The following is a 16,798-nucleotide window of genomic DNA, read 5'->3' as shown; positions in this document are numbered from 1 at the left end:
TTTATTTTATTTTATTTTTTAAAGATTTTATTTATTTTTTGACACAGAGAGACACAGAGAGGGAACACAGGCAGGGGGAGTGGGAGAGGGAGAAGCAGGCTTCCCACGGAGCAGGGAGCCCGACGCAGGGCTCGATCCCTGGACCCTGGGATCATGACCTGAGTCGAAGGCAGATGCTTAAGGACTGAGTCACCCAGGCGCCCCTCAAAATCTTCTATCCAGTATCGCTCTCGGACTTTTGGCTAAGATCAAGGGTAAAAGTTTTTACCCACCATATCCTTTGTTAATATATGTGGGGGGGGAAGGTGAGAAAATGAATTGTCTGAGGAAAAACAGTAGAAATTTACCTTGTTTGGTGTTATTTTTATTCTAGGGGAAAAAGTATTATTGTTGAAAAATATTGTAAGACAGTATTTTATTTCTACTTCCTGAAATTTTAAATTATTTTCAGTTAGGATAAAGAAAAAGAAAACCAGTAATAAGGATTTGGTAGATATTTATTTAATTTTCCCTAAATCTGCTCCTCCTATTAGTGTTTCCCATAAACCAAGGTGCTTAGACCAAAACCCTGGGACTTGTTCTTGAGTTTTTTCTCTCCCTTACCGTGTATATATAATCTATCAGCAAGTCCTCTAGACTTTACATTCCCAATATATCTTTAATCTGTTTACTTCTCTTCATCTTCTCCACCATCCTAGCATAACCCGTCATCATTTATTTAGATTCCTGCAAGAGCCTTAAGTGGTATCTGTGCCTTCACTCTTACTTTTTTACGTACCACTGTGTTCTCCTGACAGTATTCAGAATGATCTTTAAAAACTTCTGTACTAAAACTAACCAGTATGCTAAGCATCCGTTTTATTATTTGAAAAACTTAAAAATAAAGCGAATCAAGTATTTGTCCTATTTTTCTTACACTGTTAAGCAAATGGTTGATGAAGGAAGTTTTTCTTTTACTGAAGTATTTTAGTTGATAAATAAAGAAGGAATGATAGAATTATAATATCAATATTTTACAACCCCTAATTATTATAATAGATCTAAGAGTAATTGTTACTGACTGCTAATATATGCATGTAGAGAGAACACATTATATGCTTCCTAGTCAGGGTATATAATATCAACTGTGAAGTAGTTTTGCTAGAAGTTTGAACTTCAATCTGGTTAAACATTCAGATCTAACTACCAGTTTATAGGAAATACAATAGACAGAGGAAGCCATCAGGAAATCTGGAGTGAGGAAAAGCCTATAGACAAATAACCCAGTTTTTTTTCCCCAACAAATAAATTGTAAGGAGAAAAAAGTGAAGGAATCATAATCTATAGATTAAAAGACCAAGAAACTTATTAACTGCTGTATCTGGACCTTATTTGGATTTGATTTGAACCAGTGAGCTTTAGGAAAAATTGATACACAGGAAAATTTGGACACTGACTAGATAGTTGGTGATTTTAATAAATTATTATTAAAAATAATGATTTAATGAAAGTAATATTGATAGGGGCTATATTTGCAAGGAGAGCCCTTATCTTTTAGCGATACATATTAAAATGTGTATAAATGAAATGATATGTTTGAAGGATAGATGGGGAATGAATAAAGGTACAAATTAAGCAAGACTGTCCAGGAATTGATAATTGTTGAAACTGGATAATAAATATATGTGGATCCATTTTGCTCTGTTCTCTTTTTTTCACACACATTTAAACTTTCTGTAATTAAATTTAAAACAAAAAGCCTTTGCACATAGACTCTAATCCAAACTCTTTATTTTAGTAGATTCTGCCCAATCTGACCTCTACTTACCCCATATCTAGCATGTTCAACCTTGCTCACATTATACTTGCTTTTTTCCTTTTCCTCAGATACCCCAAATTCATTCCTACCTTAGGGCCCTTAAACTTGATGTTCTATCTGGAACCTTCTTCCCCTAGATCTTCAGTGTCCATCCCCTGTTGGCATTCAGGTCTCATTTTATTTTTATTTTCTTTTTAGGCCTCATTTTAATGTCACCTCAGAACAGCTAGCTGTGAAAATCATCTGATCTAGTTTTATTTTCATCAGAACACTTACCCTGATTTGACATTTTCTTTTCTATTTATTTGTTTATTCATTGTTTCTACCCACTAGAGTATAAGCTACATGTGGGTGGTGGTAAGATCTTGACTATCTTGTTCACTTTTAGATTTCCAGCACTTTTCTGACAAATACATGGCAAATATGGTTGGTACTCAATAAATGTTTTTTGAGTGAGTCAATTAAATGTTTATGAAGTTGTTGAATACTAAGAAGATTAACATTATTAATCTTTTACTTTTAGAATATCAACAGTATATAGTATTGTTGCCTAGTGAAAGTATTTAAAATTCTGCTGGCATTTTCATTATTAGTATTTTCAAAGGCTCATGTGCAAGAGAATTAGCTTTGTAGCAAAGCTTCAGAAAGATTTTAAAAAATTCACAAAATGTCAAATTTTCTGTTAGCATTTATTTAAAAATATTTGTATTTGGGTAATTAATGTCACATTTTGTCTAAGAGCTGTTTTTTGTAGCTACATAAGTAGAGGTTAAAATTTGTGATATGTGATATGAAATTTGGCAAACATTTCTTGGCTTATGTGAATGATAATGAAACACTTATAATTATATCTTCTATCAAGAAGGAACTGAGAAGTACTTTATAGATAGATGCATTAGAGGAGATGAAACTGTAAAACTATAAGATCTTCTCTTTATAAAAAAAACCATGGAAGGGACACCTGGGTGGCTCAGTCGGTTAAATGTCCAACTCTTGATTTTGTCTCAGGTTCTGATCTCAGGGTCATGAGACTGAGTCCCACATCAGGCTCCATGCTCAGCATAGTGTCTATTTGAGATTCTCTCTCTCCATCTCCCTCTGCCCCTGCCTTTACTCGTGCTCTCTTTCTCTCTCTCAAATAAATAAATGAAATCTTTAAAACAAAAAAAACATAGAAAACAATATATTTGTTTTATATATGTATATAATATATATGTGATTCAACAGTCTTAACTGCAACAACATGGATGGAACTAGAGGGTATTATGCTGAGAATGAATTTTTAAGTTACATGCCCGCACATTTATCTTAGTTTAGTCCTATCTTAGTTTAGGGGGAGTCAGATAAAATGAGCCTTTCCTCAGTCTCCCAGGGAAAGAAAAGGTGAGAAGACAGAATATCACTAGGCCCTGGATGAACCCAGTGCTGTAGTCTCATAAGGCCTAGTTTTCTACCAAGGGAAAATGCTGATTTTCCTTGTCATGGTCCTGGCTTTGCTCCCCTGCTCAGTGTCAAGTTTTTAGAAGTCCAGTTCCCAGAATGCCCTGTTGCTTTAGTTCCCTAACATTTTCACTTAGGGGAGAAGAGTGCTCACACTCTTGTGTCAGGATCCCAGAGGCATTGTCATCTTGCAGGATGGTGAGGTGAGATCTCTCTAGTACCTTGCCATTTGGTTTCTATCTGTTGGGCTTAGAACCTGAACTGGGAGCCTCAGATCTCTCATTAGTATGTTTGAGTGCTGGCTGGCCATAGGGGTTTCTGTGAGCTGTCTTGTTTCCTCCTTGGAAAATACCTACTTGGAGGGGAGCTCAGTTTGGCTTCAGGGTGTCATCTGGGATTACTGGGTGTTCAGAGGCAAGCCCAATTCAAATGAAGGTTCCTCTGGGGGCATAACAGGCCCTGGGGGAAGATTTGATTTGTGGGCCTCTGTCTCACATATTTCACTGAGCTGTTTTACCAGTGGGTTTAGGGGTCTCTGCTGCTGGTCTTCATGGGTATCCATGCAATGCCAAGGCTAGGAAAGTGGGGATTTGAGTCCTGGGCCTGACTAGGACCTTTTAGGTGCTCCCCTGTGGGCAGGTTGGGCTGTGGGGTTTGCATCTGGATGGGAGTGCACAGGATACCTGCATTAGGTGAATGAGGATCTGCCATCCCAGTGGAGGCTGCACTGGGATGCTCTTGGCCAAGCCCATCTCAACCAGGAGAAATAGAGTGGGGCAGGGCCCAGCCTGGGTGATGAGAGGATGCTGGGCCCCAATTCTTTCTTTGTGTGCATAACAATGACAGTTGTTGGTTGGCAATTTATTTAACTGTTTTCTCATTAAAGGACATTTTTCTCTTTGAACCATTTTTTTCTTTATTTTAAAAAATATTGCACTGAGCATCTTTGTATGTGAGATAGCACTAGTTTTGGATGTATGATTTCTGTGTTTATTAACCTAATAAAGCATGGATTATGGTGTACGTATATGTGTGTGGGGGCTAAGTGAACCAAATTCTTGTCTTTCTGAATTTGATGTTTTCTTAGGTGCCTTTACATTGTACCAAGTTTTTTGAGAGCCAGTTTCTCTTCTTTCCTTCCTTTCTCCCTCCCTCCCTTTCTTCCTGTCTTCTTTTCTTTTTTGTGAGAATATTTAAGTTACACCGTCTTAGCAAATTTCAGTTACATAGCACAGTGTTATCAACTATGATCACCATGTTTTACGGTAGTTCCTCAGACGGTAATCATTTTATAGCTGAAAGTTTGTATCCCTTTAATAACCACTCCTTATTTCCCCCACCTTCCAGCCTCTTGCAACCACTTTACAACTCTCTTTCTATGAGTTTGAGTTTTTTTTTATTTCACATATGCGATGCCATACGGTATTTGTCTTTCTCTGTGTGACTTATTTCACTTAGCAGAATACCCTCAAGGTCCATCCATGTTGTCACAAATGGCAGGATTTTCTTCTTTCTCATAACTGAGTGATATTTTATTATACACACACACACACACACATATGTACACACCACATCTTCTTTATCCATTTGTTTATTGACATTTAGGTTGTTTCCATATCTTGGCTCTTGTGAATAGTGCTGCAATAAACATGGGAGTGCAGATATCTCTTTGATATCCTGTTTTCATTTTCTTTGGAAAATATATACCCAGAAGTGAGATTGCTGGATCATATGGTAGTTCTATTTTTAAATTTTTTGAGGAACTTTCATACTGTTTTCCTTAATGGCTGCACCAATTTACATTCCCAACCACAGTGCATGAAGATTTCACATTTTTGCTAACACTTGTTATTTTGATGGTAGCCATTCTAACAGGTATGAGTTGATAGCACATTGTGGTTTTGATTTACATTTCTCTCATGATTAGTGAGTGATATTGGGCACCTTTTCATGAATCTTTTGGCCGTTTATATATCTTTTTTTGGAAAAATATCTTTTCAGTTCTTTTGTCCAGTTTTTACTTGGATTGTTTTAAGTTTTTTGCTGTTGAGTTATATGAGCTCTTTCTGTATTTTGGATAGTAACGCCTTATCAGATACGGCTGGCATGTATTTTTTTTTTAAAGATTTTATTTATTTATTTGAGAGAGAGAGAATGAGAGATAGAGAACACAAGAGGGAAGGGGGTCAGAGAGAGAAGCAGACTCCCTGCTGAGCAGGGAGCCCGATGTGGGACTCGATCCCGGGACTCCAGGATCATGACCTGAGTCGAAGGCAGTCGCTTAACCAACTGAGCCACCCAGGCGCCCCGGCTGGCATGTATTTTCTCCCATTCATTAGGTTGCCTTTTCATTTTGTTGATTGTTTTCTTTGCTGTGCAGAAGCTTTTTATTTTTATTTTTTTAGAGAGGAAGAGACAGAGATCATGGCATGGGGACGAGGGAGAGAGAATCTTTTTTTTTTTTTTTAAAGATTTTATTTATTTGAGAGAGAGTGAAAGCAAGAGAGATCACAGAGGGAGAGGGAGAAGCAGACACCACTGAGCAGAGAGCCTGATGCAGGGTTTGATTCCAGGACCCTGAGATCATGACCTGAGCTGAAGGCAGATGTTTAACCAACTGAGCCACCAGGCAACGCAGGAGAGTCTTAAGCAGGCTCTATGCCCAGCACGGAGCCCAAAGCTGAGGCTCTCACAACCCTGAGATCATGACCTGAGCTGAAATCAAGTGTTAGAGGCTTAACTGACTGGGCTACCCAGGCGCCCCTGTGCAGAAGCTTTTTAATTTGATGTAGTCCTACTTGTTTATTTTTGCCTTTTTTCCTTTGTATTTGATGTTAAATACAGTGTCAAAGTGCTTAACACCCCTGCTTTCTTCTAGAAGTTTTACAGTTTCAGGTCCATTTTCTCTTCTTTAATCGATCTTGAGTGTAAGATAGTGATCCAGGTTCATGGTTTTGCATGTGGCTGTCCAGTTCTCTCAGCACCTTTTGTTGAAGAAACTATCCTTTCCCCATTGTTTATTCTTGGGGAGCCAGTTTCTTAATTTTTTTTTTTTTTACCAAACATATCAGAGTTTAATTAGTCATGCTGTAATTACTGAGAATAAAATTGAATTGTTGCCATAATTTTTTGGGGAGAGAACAGAGGCCCTGTGTTTTCAACATAAAGGGTGAAGGTATTTAGTAAAAATCTTTTCTAACTATATTAGAACATAAGGTATGCACAGGCTTTTAGGCAAAGATAATATTGTTTAATATTTCATGTTTAAGGAAGTTTCTAACTTAACTGAACTCTGAATGGTTTTTAAGATATGACAGGACCTATGAAATTGAGTATAAAAAACTTAGAATGATTAGTTCTTGAAAGAACCAGACACTTCCATAAGTAGTTGGTTTTTCCTTCAGTCTGATGGGCCATCAGTAGACAAGTCTGCTTCTCCTATGGTGGTCAGTCCTATAGCACCTCCTAGTATAGAACCCAGGACCTGCAAATCTTGGTCAGTCTTGATTTTGGGTGCTTCATATTTCTGTGAATGACAGATTTTAATGGTTTCAATTGTTTTGAAAAGAAGAGGACAAATTTAGGGTATTGATGAAAGTTTTATGTGCAGAACTTTGCTGCCACAATTATTTGGTAATTTAAATGCAACCAGATCCAGTTTTTTATAGATGTGTTGATCCTGTGTATAGGAACCTCTGTGGCCTACACTGCTGATGGGTATGGATAGCCCTCCACCAAGGCAAGAATATCAGTCAGGATTTTTACCTCAAAACATTTTTGCATTTGAACATCTGATTTTGGAACACATGGCTTTTTGATTTATAGATAATTGCTACTGAACTTAATTTATATATAGTGTTTGGCCAAATATCTGTCACATGCCTAAGATGATTGCTGATTGAAAGAGCCTAGCTGAGGAATGTTTAACTGGTTATTCTTGAGTTTCCTTCATGAATCACTTGTATAGCTCTCTTTCACAAAACCATGTAATTTATACTCTGAGCTTTCGTCAAGAGTCTATGTAAGAAATAAGAAACATCTTTTGCTTAGGTCATGTCCAAAGGATGGACTGTATTTCTTATTTTTAGAAATCATTCTTTACATTTAAAATTTTAACAGAACCCCCCCCACCCCGAGGTATTGATAAAGTCCTCCGTGTAAATGTGTTTCTCTTCTCTCCATGCTGCCAATAAGCCAAATCAAAAGCTGTGAAAAAAAAAAAGTGCTCAAGAAGGTGTGTAGATGAGAAAGTGATTTATTTACAGGTCAAAGTCTCTGTTTCATGAAGCTACCAAACTTTAAAAAGAATGTCACCTTTTTTTTTCCTTTGTTATGGAACCCAGAGATTGTAAAAAGAAAAAAAGTTTTTGTTGCATTTTTGATGCTGGCACGAGGTTTTTGTCCACTTTTTTTCATATATCTGTGTATAAAAAATTCTGTCCATTGTTTACTATGAAATTAAGTATTACATTTTGAGGTAAACAAAAGAATTTGTATTGCTTGATAAACTATTAGCTTGTAAATTTAAAAGGTTTCTTTTCCTCAATTAACTTAATGGACCAATAAACCTATGAAATATGCTTTCTTTAAAAAAAAAAAAAGAAATAAGAAACATCTATGTCTCTACTTCTTTTGGAGGCTGATGGATGGAGGTAACTGTTACTGAAAGGCAATACATTATATGGAAGGAATATGGGCTCTGGTGCCAGAGGTTAGTAATTCTGGTGGTGGGAGGATATGGAGGGTGTCTTTTAGTTATCTCTGTGTTTTCCAACAAAATAAAACATTTATTGGGTAATATGTACCTGGCACTGTGCTTGGCCTGAAGGTACAAAAGTAAGTAAGACTTGTCCTCTGCCCTTTAAAAAAAGATTCATTATTTAATAGTAAGAAAGCAGTATGACCCTATTGCTAATCAACATTTCAGTTATTTTGTTTGTGTCTAAGTTTTAGCTTTGGTTTTCTCATTGTAGGGTTTTTTTGTGTGTGTGTCCCCCACCCCCTGATTTTTCATATGTTGACTGGGGAATTGAGAGAGAGAGGAGAGGTGGTGATTGATTGATTGATTGATTCAAGCCATTAGCTAACATTTTGTGTTGGGAATCTATGTATATTTCTTTACTCTGATTTACTGTCTTATATATTAATATTTCAGAATTACTGAGAGTATACTTGAATCAAAGAGTTAATTCTGTACATCTTGCTTGCTGGTACCAGAGTAGCTTGGTCAGAACTTCGACATTTATTTTTTTTTTGTTCATTCATAACTAGTTTGCTGTTTTATTTTTTTAAAAGATTTATTTATTTAGAGATAAAGAGCGCATACACAAGGACGAGGAGGGGCAGAAGGAGAGAGAGAGAGAATCCCCAGCATACTAGATGCTGAGGATGGAGCCTGACGTGAGGTTCTATCTCATGACCCTGCGGTCACGACCTGAGCCAAAACCAGGAGTCAGAGGCTTAATAGACTGAACCACCCAGGTGTCCCTCTAGTTTGCAGTTTTAACTACAAGACTCAAATATCAGACTATGCCTGTTTTGATGCAATTCTTCAAAAGTATGCATTCATCATATAAAATAAAATTATTTCTTCAACTGTAAGAGAAAAAAGATTATATTAAAATGTGGCTTAAAATCATAGTCTGATTATATATTAATCTAATTGATAACAAAGATTTTTAAACTGGCAGTCATGATATTTGAAACATTTGAAATAAAAATGACTTATCTGGACATTGGTACTGAAACTAGGACTGAGAAAATATATTCAAATAGTCTATATTTATCATTATTATCTTATTTGAGAAACCATAGCTTACTAAATAGTTTATATAGAGAACACAGGTTTGTGTTGAGTCTCACCATGATCCAGTTATTTTTCTTCTGGCATGGCTTACACCTCCTACACTGGCCTACATTCTGTTATGTATGTACCACTGGAGGCAGGGATAGATCAGGGAAAATTAGAGTACAAGTCCTCTTGATTTATAGGTTTTTGGCATAATTTTTGTTTGAGAAGGTTATGATGATGCTTACCTAAGTAATATTACTTTTCTAGTTGTATAGAGAGCAAAGTGAGGTTTAGAAAGATGACTTTTATCAAGATTACAAGTGGTTTGCTTATTGTCTTTTTTTCCCAGCTTCTCGAGGGCAGGAACTTCAGGTATCTTGTTCGTTGTTGTATTCTTAGTGTCTAGAACACTGGTTGGCGCGTGTAAATATTAGTATTAATTTCTCAGAGTTAAACTATGTAAGGGTTATCCTGTGTTCCCACTTATGTATACTCTGCCTTTAAACATGTATATTAATGTGTGATCTATAATATTAAGATAAATATGAACACACTAGGTACCTATTCAGGCAAGAACAACTTCTAGATACATTGCCATGTTCACTTGCTCATCAGTGTACAAGATTATTGTGAACAAGCCTAGGTATAATGACCAATGTGCTTAAATGAGAATGAAAGAACAGCTGCTCATTTAATGGTCTTTTAATGAGATGCATAAAATTCAGTCCATTTCCCTATTTCTTTGCAATTTAGTGATCTCAGGTTTCTTTTGGATACTTCTGAAGTAATTATGTAGTTTGGGAAGTTGGAAATTGCTGAAGTTGATGTGATGGGAATTAGGTGGTTTTATGTGTTTATCTTTTCCCCAATCCTAAAACCTATTTCCCATCTATTATCTGTATCATCTCCATCTCTATTCTCATAGATATATTCCTTAATCTTTCTCAAAATCCTTTGTGTTAAAAGTAGTTATAGTTTAAAGCTGCTGCATTATTTAGTTCTCATTAGGAAGTCACTTGTAACAGTAAATTTATTGTTTTCTCTTTAGCTTTGTAGGTGGCAGGTCTAATTAACAGGAACAAGGTACAGGTCACTAAAATGTAGAAATTTAAATAATATGTTCAAACAACATGTGTAACTTCTTTTCTGGTCACTTCTTAGCCCTTATTTTTAGTCATTTACTTATTTTTACATGGTATTTTGACTGAATATTTTCATGCTTAGTTTTACTTGTGAGAAATTTCCCTTTAATTTGCAAAAAGCCATTTAACTCTGCTTATGTCATCTAGGCATATGGAAAAGATATTTTTAAGTTACTTGTTTCGATCATTTTAGAATGTGGTGACCTCAGATATGGGCAAATATTTTCTTAGCATTTGGTTAGAAGAATAAACATGGTATGCTCATTGAGAGAAATTTAAATTTTGACTTACATGATATGACAAGTTTCTCTTTGAAGTGATTTTTTTTCAGTGTTAATACTGTTGCTTAATTACCCAGTGCCGCCACCTTCTTTTTTTTTTTAATCTATGATCTCATTTCCTCTTTGTATAAAAGCCTCTATAAAGTAGACAAAGGTTGTTTTTATTATCCCTATTTTGCAGAGTAAGTTTTGGGCAAATCATTTGACTTCTGAGTTTCATTTTCTTTATCTGTAAAATAAGAACAGTGTGCAAGATAATCTCTGAGGTCCTTTTGAGCTCTATAATTCTGTGTTTATACCATTGTAAAATGAGGGAACAGAGACACAGACAAGTTAAGCACTTGGCTAAGTTCAAATAATGAATTAATAATAAAACCTTTTTATCTAACTTTCTGATTAACTGTTTATTGACCCTTTCCCATAATCCTTATGCCTATTACTGAAACTGCTGATTTCTTTCCTATTTGAAAATACAGCTGTTTACAAAATTATGCTATAGATATAATCCTTTTTTAAAAAGCTCAGATATGTTTCTACATTTTCAAGTTAAATCCTTATAATTTAGTAGGTGCTCATTCATATTTTTTAAAAGGGGGAGGTCTTATAAATATCAATTCCCATAGCAACTAAAGACAAATCAGAAAAGAAAGCATATCTGAAGTTATGTAGTATAAGTCAGAAATAAACCAGTCTCTCCTGTAGCAAAAGAAAAAAATAGGAAAAATTCTTTTTTTAAAAGATTATTTATTTATTAGAGAGAGAGAGAGAGAGAGCACGTGAGTGGGAGAGAGCTCGAGTGGGGAGGGGGCGGATGGAGGGGGAGAGAGAGAGAGAGAGAGAGAGAGAGAGAGAGAGAGAGAAGCAGACTTGCTGTTGAGCAGGGAGCCTAATGATGCAGGGGCTTGATCCCAGGAGGTTGGGATCATAACCTGAGCCAAAGGCAGACGCTTAACTGACTGAGCTACCCAGGTGCTCTGGACATATTCTTTAAAAAAAAATTTTTTTTTTAGTATAGTTGGCATGCAATGTTACATTACTTTCAGGTGTACAACAAAGTGATTCAGCAAGCTTATACATTATGCTATGTTCACCACAAGTGTTAACTGTCCTCTATGCATCATATTACTTATTATTGACTATATTCCTTATGCTGTGCCTTTTATTTCCATGACTTACTTATTCCATAGCTGGAAGCCTGTATCTCCCACTGTCCTTTACCTCTTTTGCTCCCCCCCCTACCCTCCTCCCTTCTGGCAGTCATTTGTTCTCTATATTTGTAGGTCTGATTCTGTTTTTTGTTGTTTATTCATTTGTTTTGTTTTTATATTTTATATTTTATTTTGTTTTTGGATTCCACATATGAGTGAAATCATATGGTATTTGTTATTCTCAGTCTGACTCATTTCACTTAGCATAATACCTTCTAGGCCTATCCGTGTTGTCTCAAATGGCAAGATCTCTCTTTTTTTTTTTTTTTTTCTGGCTGCTTAGTATTGCATTCCATACCACATCTTATTTGTTTGTCTGTCAGTGGATAGGAAAGATTCTTAAGTGACAATTTTCTTCCATCCTTTTATTGATCCAAAATTTGTATTTGAGTATGTGGTAAGCATTGGAATGATTTGAGCTTTCTTTTGTTGACTGAATTTATATATATTGCTGTCATGAGTGTTTGTAGAAAGATGTTTTATATTATTTAGAAAGTTAGATTAGACTTCTCAACCTTAAGGGTTTGTGATTGAATTCCTTCCCATTCCTCACCTCAGTGGCAATCCCTTCAACAACTCTTCAGGATTGCATTGATCTTGTAAATTATGACATTTTATATAGATATAACACATTAATTTCTAGATGAGCGAGGATGAGGTATTTATGTCTTATGTAAAGTCTTATATAAAACTTTATTTTACAGTTGAGAAAACTGAGGTCCAGTGAGGTTAATTCTGTGACCCACGGCTATATAGCTAATTAGTGACAAAATGATTGGAATTTAGATATGCCAATTATCAAACTAAAACCCTTCTGTTTGGGATGAATAGGTATCTGGATTCTTTTCTGTACTCAGCTAGATTTATAGTCTAGATTTTTACCAAACACCTATTCCAGTGCTGTTTTTATATTTAAAAAAACATTGTAATAATTTATGAACCAAAATTTAAAATCCAAAAGCTGCATTATAGTAGCTCACACTTAAAATATAACAGCATATGGAACTACAGTTTTTCACAGTTGGTTTCCTACTTGGTATGATTTAGATCTTTAAATTTTTAGAATACAATCTGAGCCAGTTTCAAAAATATTATGTTCAAAAGCTGTAGGTATTTAAAAAAATCTATATTTATTTTCTCTTCTTAGTCTCTATAAGTTATTTATTTTAATTTAAACAATTACTCCACATAATTCTTTTGTATAAACCGTTAGTAGAATTATGGTTATTGATTTAAAACAAAACCAGAATTTAGTAGTAGATTATTGAAAGCTAAAATATTCTTTAACAGCTCAAAGTCAGGAAATTTATAGTTAACATTTCCATGATTACTAGACCCTTGCTCTGTAATATAAAAGATTTTTAAAGGATCATATAAGGAAAGAATACGACCTATGACATAGCATTAAAAAAAATCTCAGAAGTTAAGAGAAACATTATAATTAACCAGAAAAGGAAAAAAATAAAGGAAGTGAATGAATTCTTCTATTTCTTACTTATATTATCTAAGTAAATAATTTTCTCTTGGTCTATAGACCCTGTTTTATATATCTGTATTATTTTATGCTGAAAAAGTGATACAGAAAATCTCATATGTTCTTGTGGTCGTGAGGTTTGCTAGCAGAACTCTTCAGGGCCTTGGAGAATAGTGATGCTGCACTCCATTCTGGGGTAAACTGGGAACAGACGAGGATTTGTATCACTGCTCCACCACTTACCAACAGCTTGACCTTGGGCAACTTTTTTAACTTCTCTAGTCCTCAGTATTTTCACCTGTAAAATAGTGATCATAATGCCTGGTTTACAGTGTTTTGTAATCATGTATGTAAAAAATGTTTAGTGCCTGTCTTATAATAAGCTCTCACTAACAGTTCTTTTCCTTCTGCTCTCCTTTACCTGTTACCTGTAGACCCACGCTCCACCTCTTCTCTCTTCACTAGTCCAATTCCACGTAATGGACTAAGGCTGTAAAGTAGGACTTCAGATGGCAAGTAACCGAACTAAATAAACACAACTAGGACTAGGACTGCTCTTCACATCATTCCTGGCTAGTGCACTGGGTAGGCTGCTCTCCTGGAGCAGGTGCCCCTCAAGTTCTGTGATATCCTTAATAACATCAGAACCCCTGGACAATGACTATGGATTCTCTTAGTGAGGCTCCATGCAGCTTTTATGGCAGCTACAGTCCTGCTCCTTCAGGATCTTGAATTCTCTCCAATACAGTGGTTTTTTTCTAAGAATATTCTTTTAAAGAATATTATAGTTTTATAGTTTTCCATATTAAGGAAAGTACTACATGTCTAAATATATTTTATAAACTATCCCAAATTAGGTTAATAAAGTGATTTATTACTCCTACTTAAAAAAATTCTGAGGTTCCAGCCTTTGGGTATATAGGAAAAGTTTTAATTTTTTTTTTTAGCAATTTTTAAAAAATAAAATATCTTGATTCTCAGGTTTATAATATTTTAGTTTTTGGGGGGGGGTACCAGGCCTGTCCTTCACTAACTTCTGTTCCTAGGTTATGAACATCTGTATGTATAAGCAGTTGGCCTACAGCAGGACTCTTGAGAACTTAAGAGAGATGTTCCCATAATGAACTAAAATACTGTTACTTTTGTGGAAACAAAAAGTTAGGTTGTGAGGTTTTACTCTTTCAGCTGTAGTATGGATTTACATGGGCATCTGTGGAGTGGCCTGGGAATTGGATAATCTTTTAAATATTATTTCAGAAACTAGGTAGAGTTACCAAAGATTGACCCATATATCCACTTTTATTTTTTTTTAAAGATTTTATTTATTTATTTGAGAGAGAGAATGAGAGAGAGAGAACACACGAGAGGGGGGAGGGTCAGAGGGAGAAGCACACTCCCCACTGAGCAGGGAGCCCGATGTGGGACTCGATCCCAGGACTCCAGGATCATGACCTGAGCCGAAGGCAGTCACTTAACCGACTGAGCCACCCAGGCGCCCCCCATATATCCACTTTTAGACAAGAAGTCCTCCGTGAATTGATGCTGTCTCCAGGAATTGAGGCTGTCTCCAGGTTGTCAGGGCTGGTCTGCCCTACACCTCTGTTAGAACAACTGAGAAAAAGGGAGATGATGATAAAGGCAAAGATGAAGAGTAAAGTTTCTCTTCTCTTCACTCTCAGAACCTACTGCTATCGTTTGGGTTGGTAGTACCTTTGGAGGGATTTATTCAGGTATCCCCCCCCCACAAACACACATACACATACACATAGACCTTTTCCTATAGAAAGGAACATATTTGAAAATGGATTAGAGAACTTTATCATCTGAAAGATAAGAATATATTAGGGAAAACATTTATATCATTATAACTTGAATAATTTGTTCTCATTTTATAATTAGGTCAGCTGTCTTATCAAAACAATCTTCATGGTTAACTTTATTATATTTTCTTTTATCTTTTCTTTCCACAATTCAGTAAGCCATCAACTCAAATAGAAATCTTTTGCTATTCAGATTTTTTTGTAGTATTTATATCTAAATAATTTCACTTTTGTAGTAATTTTCTTCTTGCAACCAAAACAAAATATTGTATGATTTTATGAATAGGCCACTCGGCAGAACAAAAAATATGGTTCAGATTTAAAGGGAACCACTTTATGTTATATTTTAGATTTATATTGTATATAAAAGGTGCCTCGCATGGCAAAATTGTAATTTTAGTAGTATAAAATTGTAAAGGGCAACTTGACTCATAGAATCCCTCAGTGGATGTTGATGGAACACTGGGTAGGCATTATGGAGGAGACTGGATGTGGAGAGGGAGTCCAGAGATTAATAAAGGATAGACTCTTCCTTCAGGGAGCTTACATTGAAGTTGGGGGGATAGTTATATATAAAAAAATAAGTACACTAGAATTTTTAGAACTTGAAGACCCATTAAAAACCTGGAAGTTAGTTGAATTGAAAATCCTAGGAGCTTGGTAATTTGCTTGACAAATTAATTTGTCCATGGGCCTGAGACAAGGTTTGCTGCATCTCCTATCCTAGTAGTGGCATGGTTTCATGTCTGGGATTCCAAGCAAAGCAAAAGTACTGTTCTGTTTGCTATTTGGATACGACTGTGCCTGACTAGAGTTGGAGAACTAGGAAATCAGAGACAGATGGAAGAACTTAGGCATAGGACAGAAGTAGCAACAGGTATATGGCCAGAATCAGACACAGGGACACCACCTTGAGATCTAGTAATTATGAGTCAAAGTAGGCATAAGAGTCAAAACCAACTCTTCAGTAAGTAATTAAGAGCAGACTGGAAGGAAAGAGGCAGTGTCTGGCCCAGCTCAACTTCCTTTAAGAATTGACCTTATCACTTATGGAACAAGCACCATATAAATGGGCTGCCTGGATGCAGCCCACTTTTAATTATTCAGTCTAGATTTTGTCTCATTTCTCCTGCTTTATGATTTCTCTCTTTGGTCTTTAGTTACACCCTTTTCTTGCCCTTAGGAATTTAATTCTTCTTGGCCACTACTTTGCCTCCAGGAGGCTATAGCTCTTCCTCTCTTTCTTGGCAATGATTTTCCTCCCTGATTCCACAGGGCCCAGGGTCTACCCCACTGATGTTATTTTCATCCGGCTCATATTGGCCTTGCTAGCAGACCTAAGCATTCTGGGACACTTCACCTTACTTTGGAGAAGCATATGTTGACCCTATGGTGCTTAAATGTGGCCTGTTTAGTGATGATGATGGAAACTGCTATCATAGAGGCTGACTGTGGTAAACTGCTTGAGCCAGCTAAGAAGCCAAAAATGGAATGCATCTCTGGGCCCTTTCTTTTCACATTTATAGCTCAGCCTGTCTGCACTTGTGCTCCCAGTGTCCTCTAGAGCGAGGCCCGATTGTTGTGGCTTCAGTCAGCTTCTTAACAGAAGTGTCCATGGAAGAAAGTGGCCTATGTTCTTTTCTCGTTCGTAGCATCACACTCTTCATAACTAATGTCCTGAAAAAGATAAATTACTTTATCTGCCCAAATAGAAGATACACTTTTATCTCCTCAGAAAGGAGGGAATTGCCTTTATTCCAGTTTTTGAGTTACTTTCTGATCATCAGGCAGTATTTTGAACATAAAATATAAACTATTGTTCGGAGAAGGCCTATCAGCCTAAA

The 16,798-nt window shown here is 36.0% G+C and overlaps 1 protein-coding gene and 1 pseudogene across 3 annotated transcripts in view; one reads left to right on the top strand and one right to left on the bottom strand.

Annotated features, from left to right (window-relative positions):
* NUBPL (NUBP iron-sulfur cluster assembly factor, mitochondrial) overlaps positions 1 to 16,798 on the top strand; it is a 216,954-nt gene that overhangs the window by 134,741 nt on the left and 65,415 nt on the right. The gene's annotated exons all lie outside the window — the stretch shown is intronic.
* Positions 3,241 to 3,990, bottom strand: LOC114217980 (cell division cycle-associated protein 3 pseudogene; annotated as a pseudogene).

The sequence above is a fragment of the Eumetopias jubatus genome, unplaced genomic scaffold (assembly GCF_037043125.1).
Source record: "Eumetopias jubatus isolate StellerSeaLion01/CBP00866 unplaced genomic scaffold, mEumJub1_p1.0 scaffold_7, whole genome shotgun sequence".
NCBI classification, from domain to species: domain Eukaryota; kingdom Metazoa; phylum Chordata; class Mammalia; order Carnivora; family Otariidae; genus Eumetopias; species Eumetopias jubatus.
The sequence above is the reverse complement of the archived record's forward strand: the minus strand, read 5'-3'. Positions and strand labels throughout refer to the sequence as shown.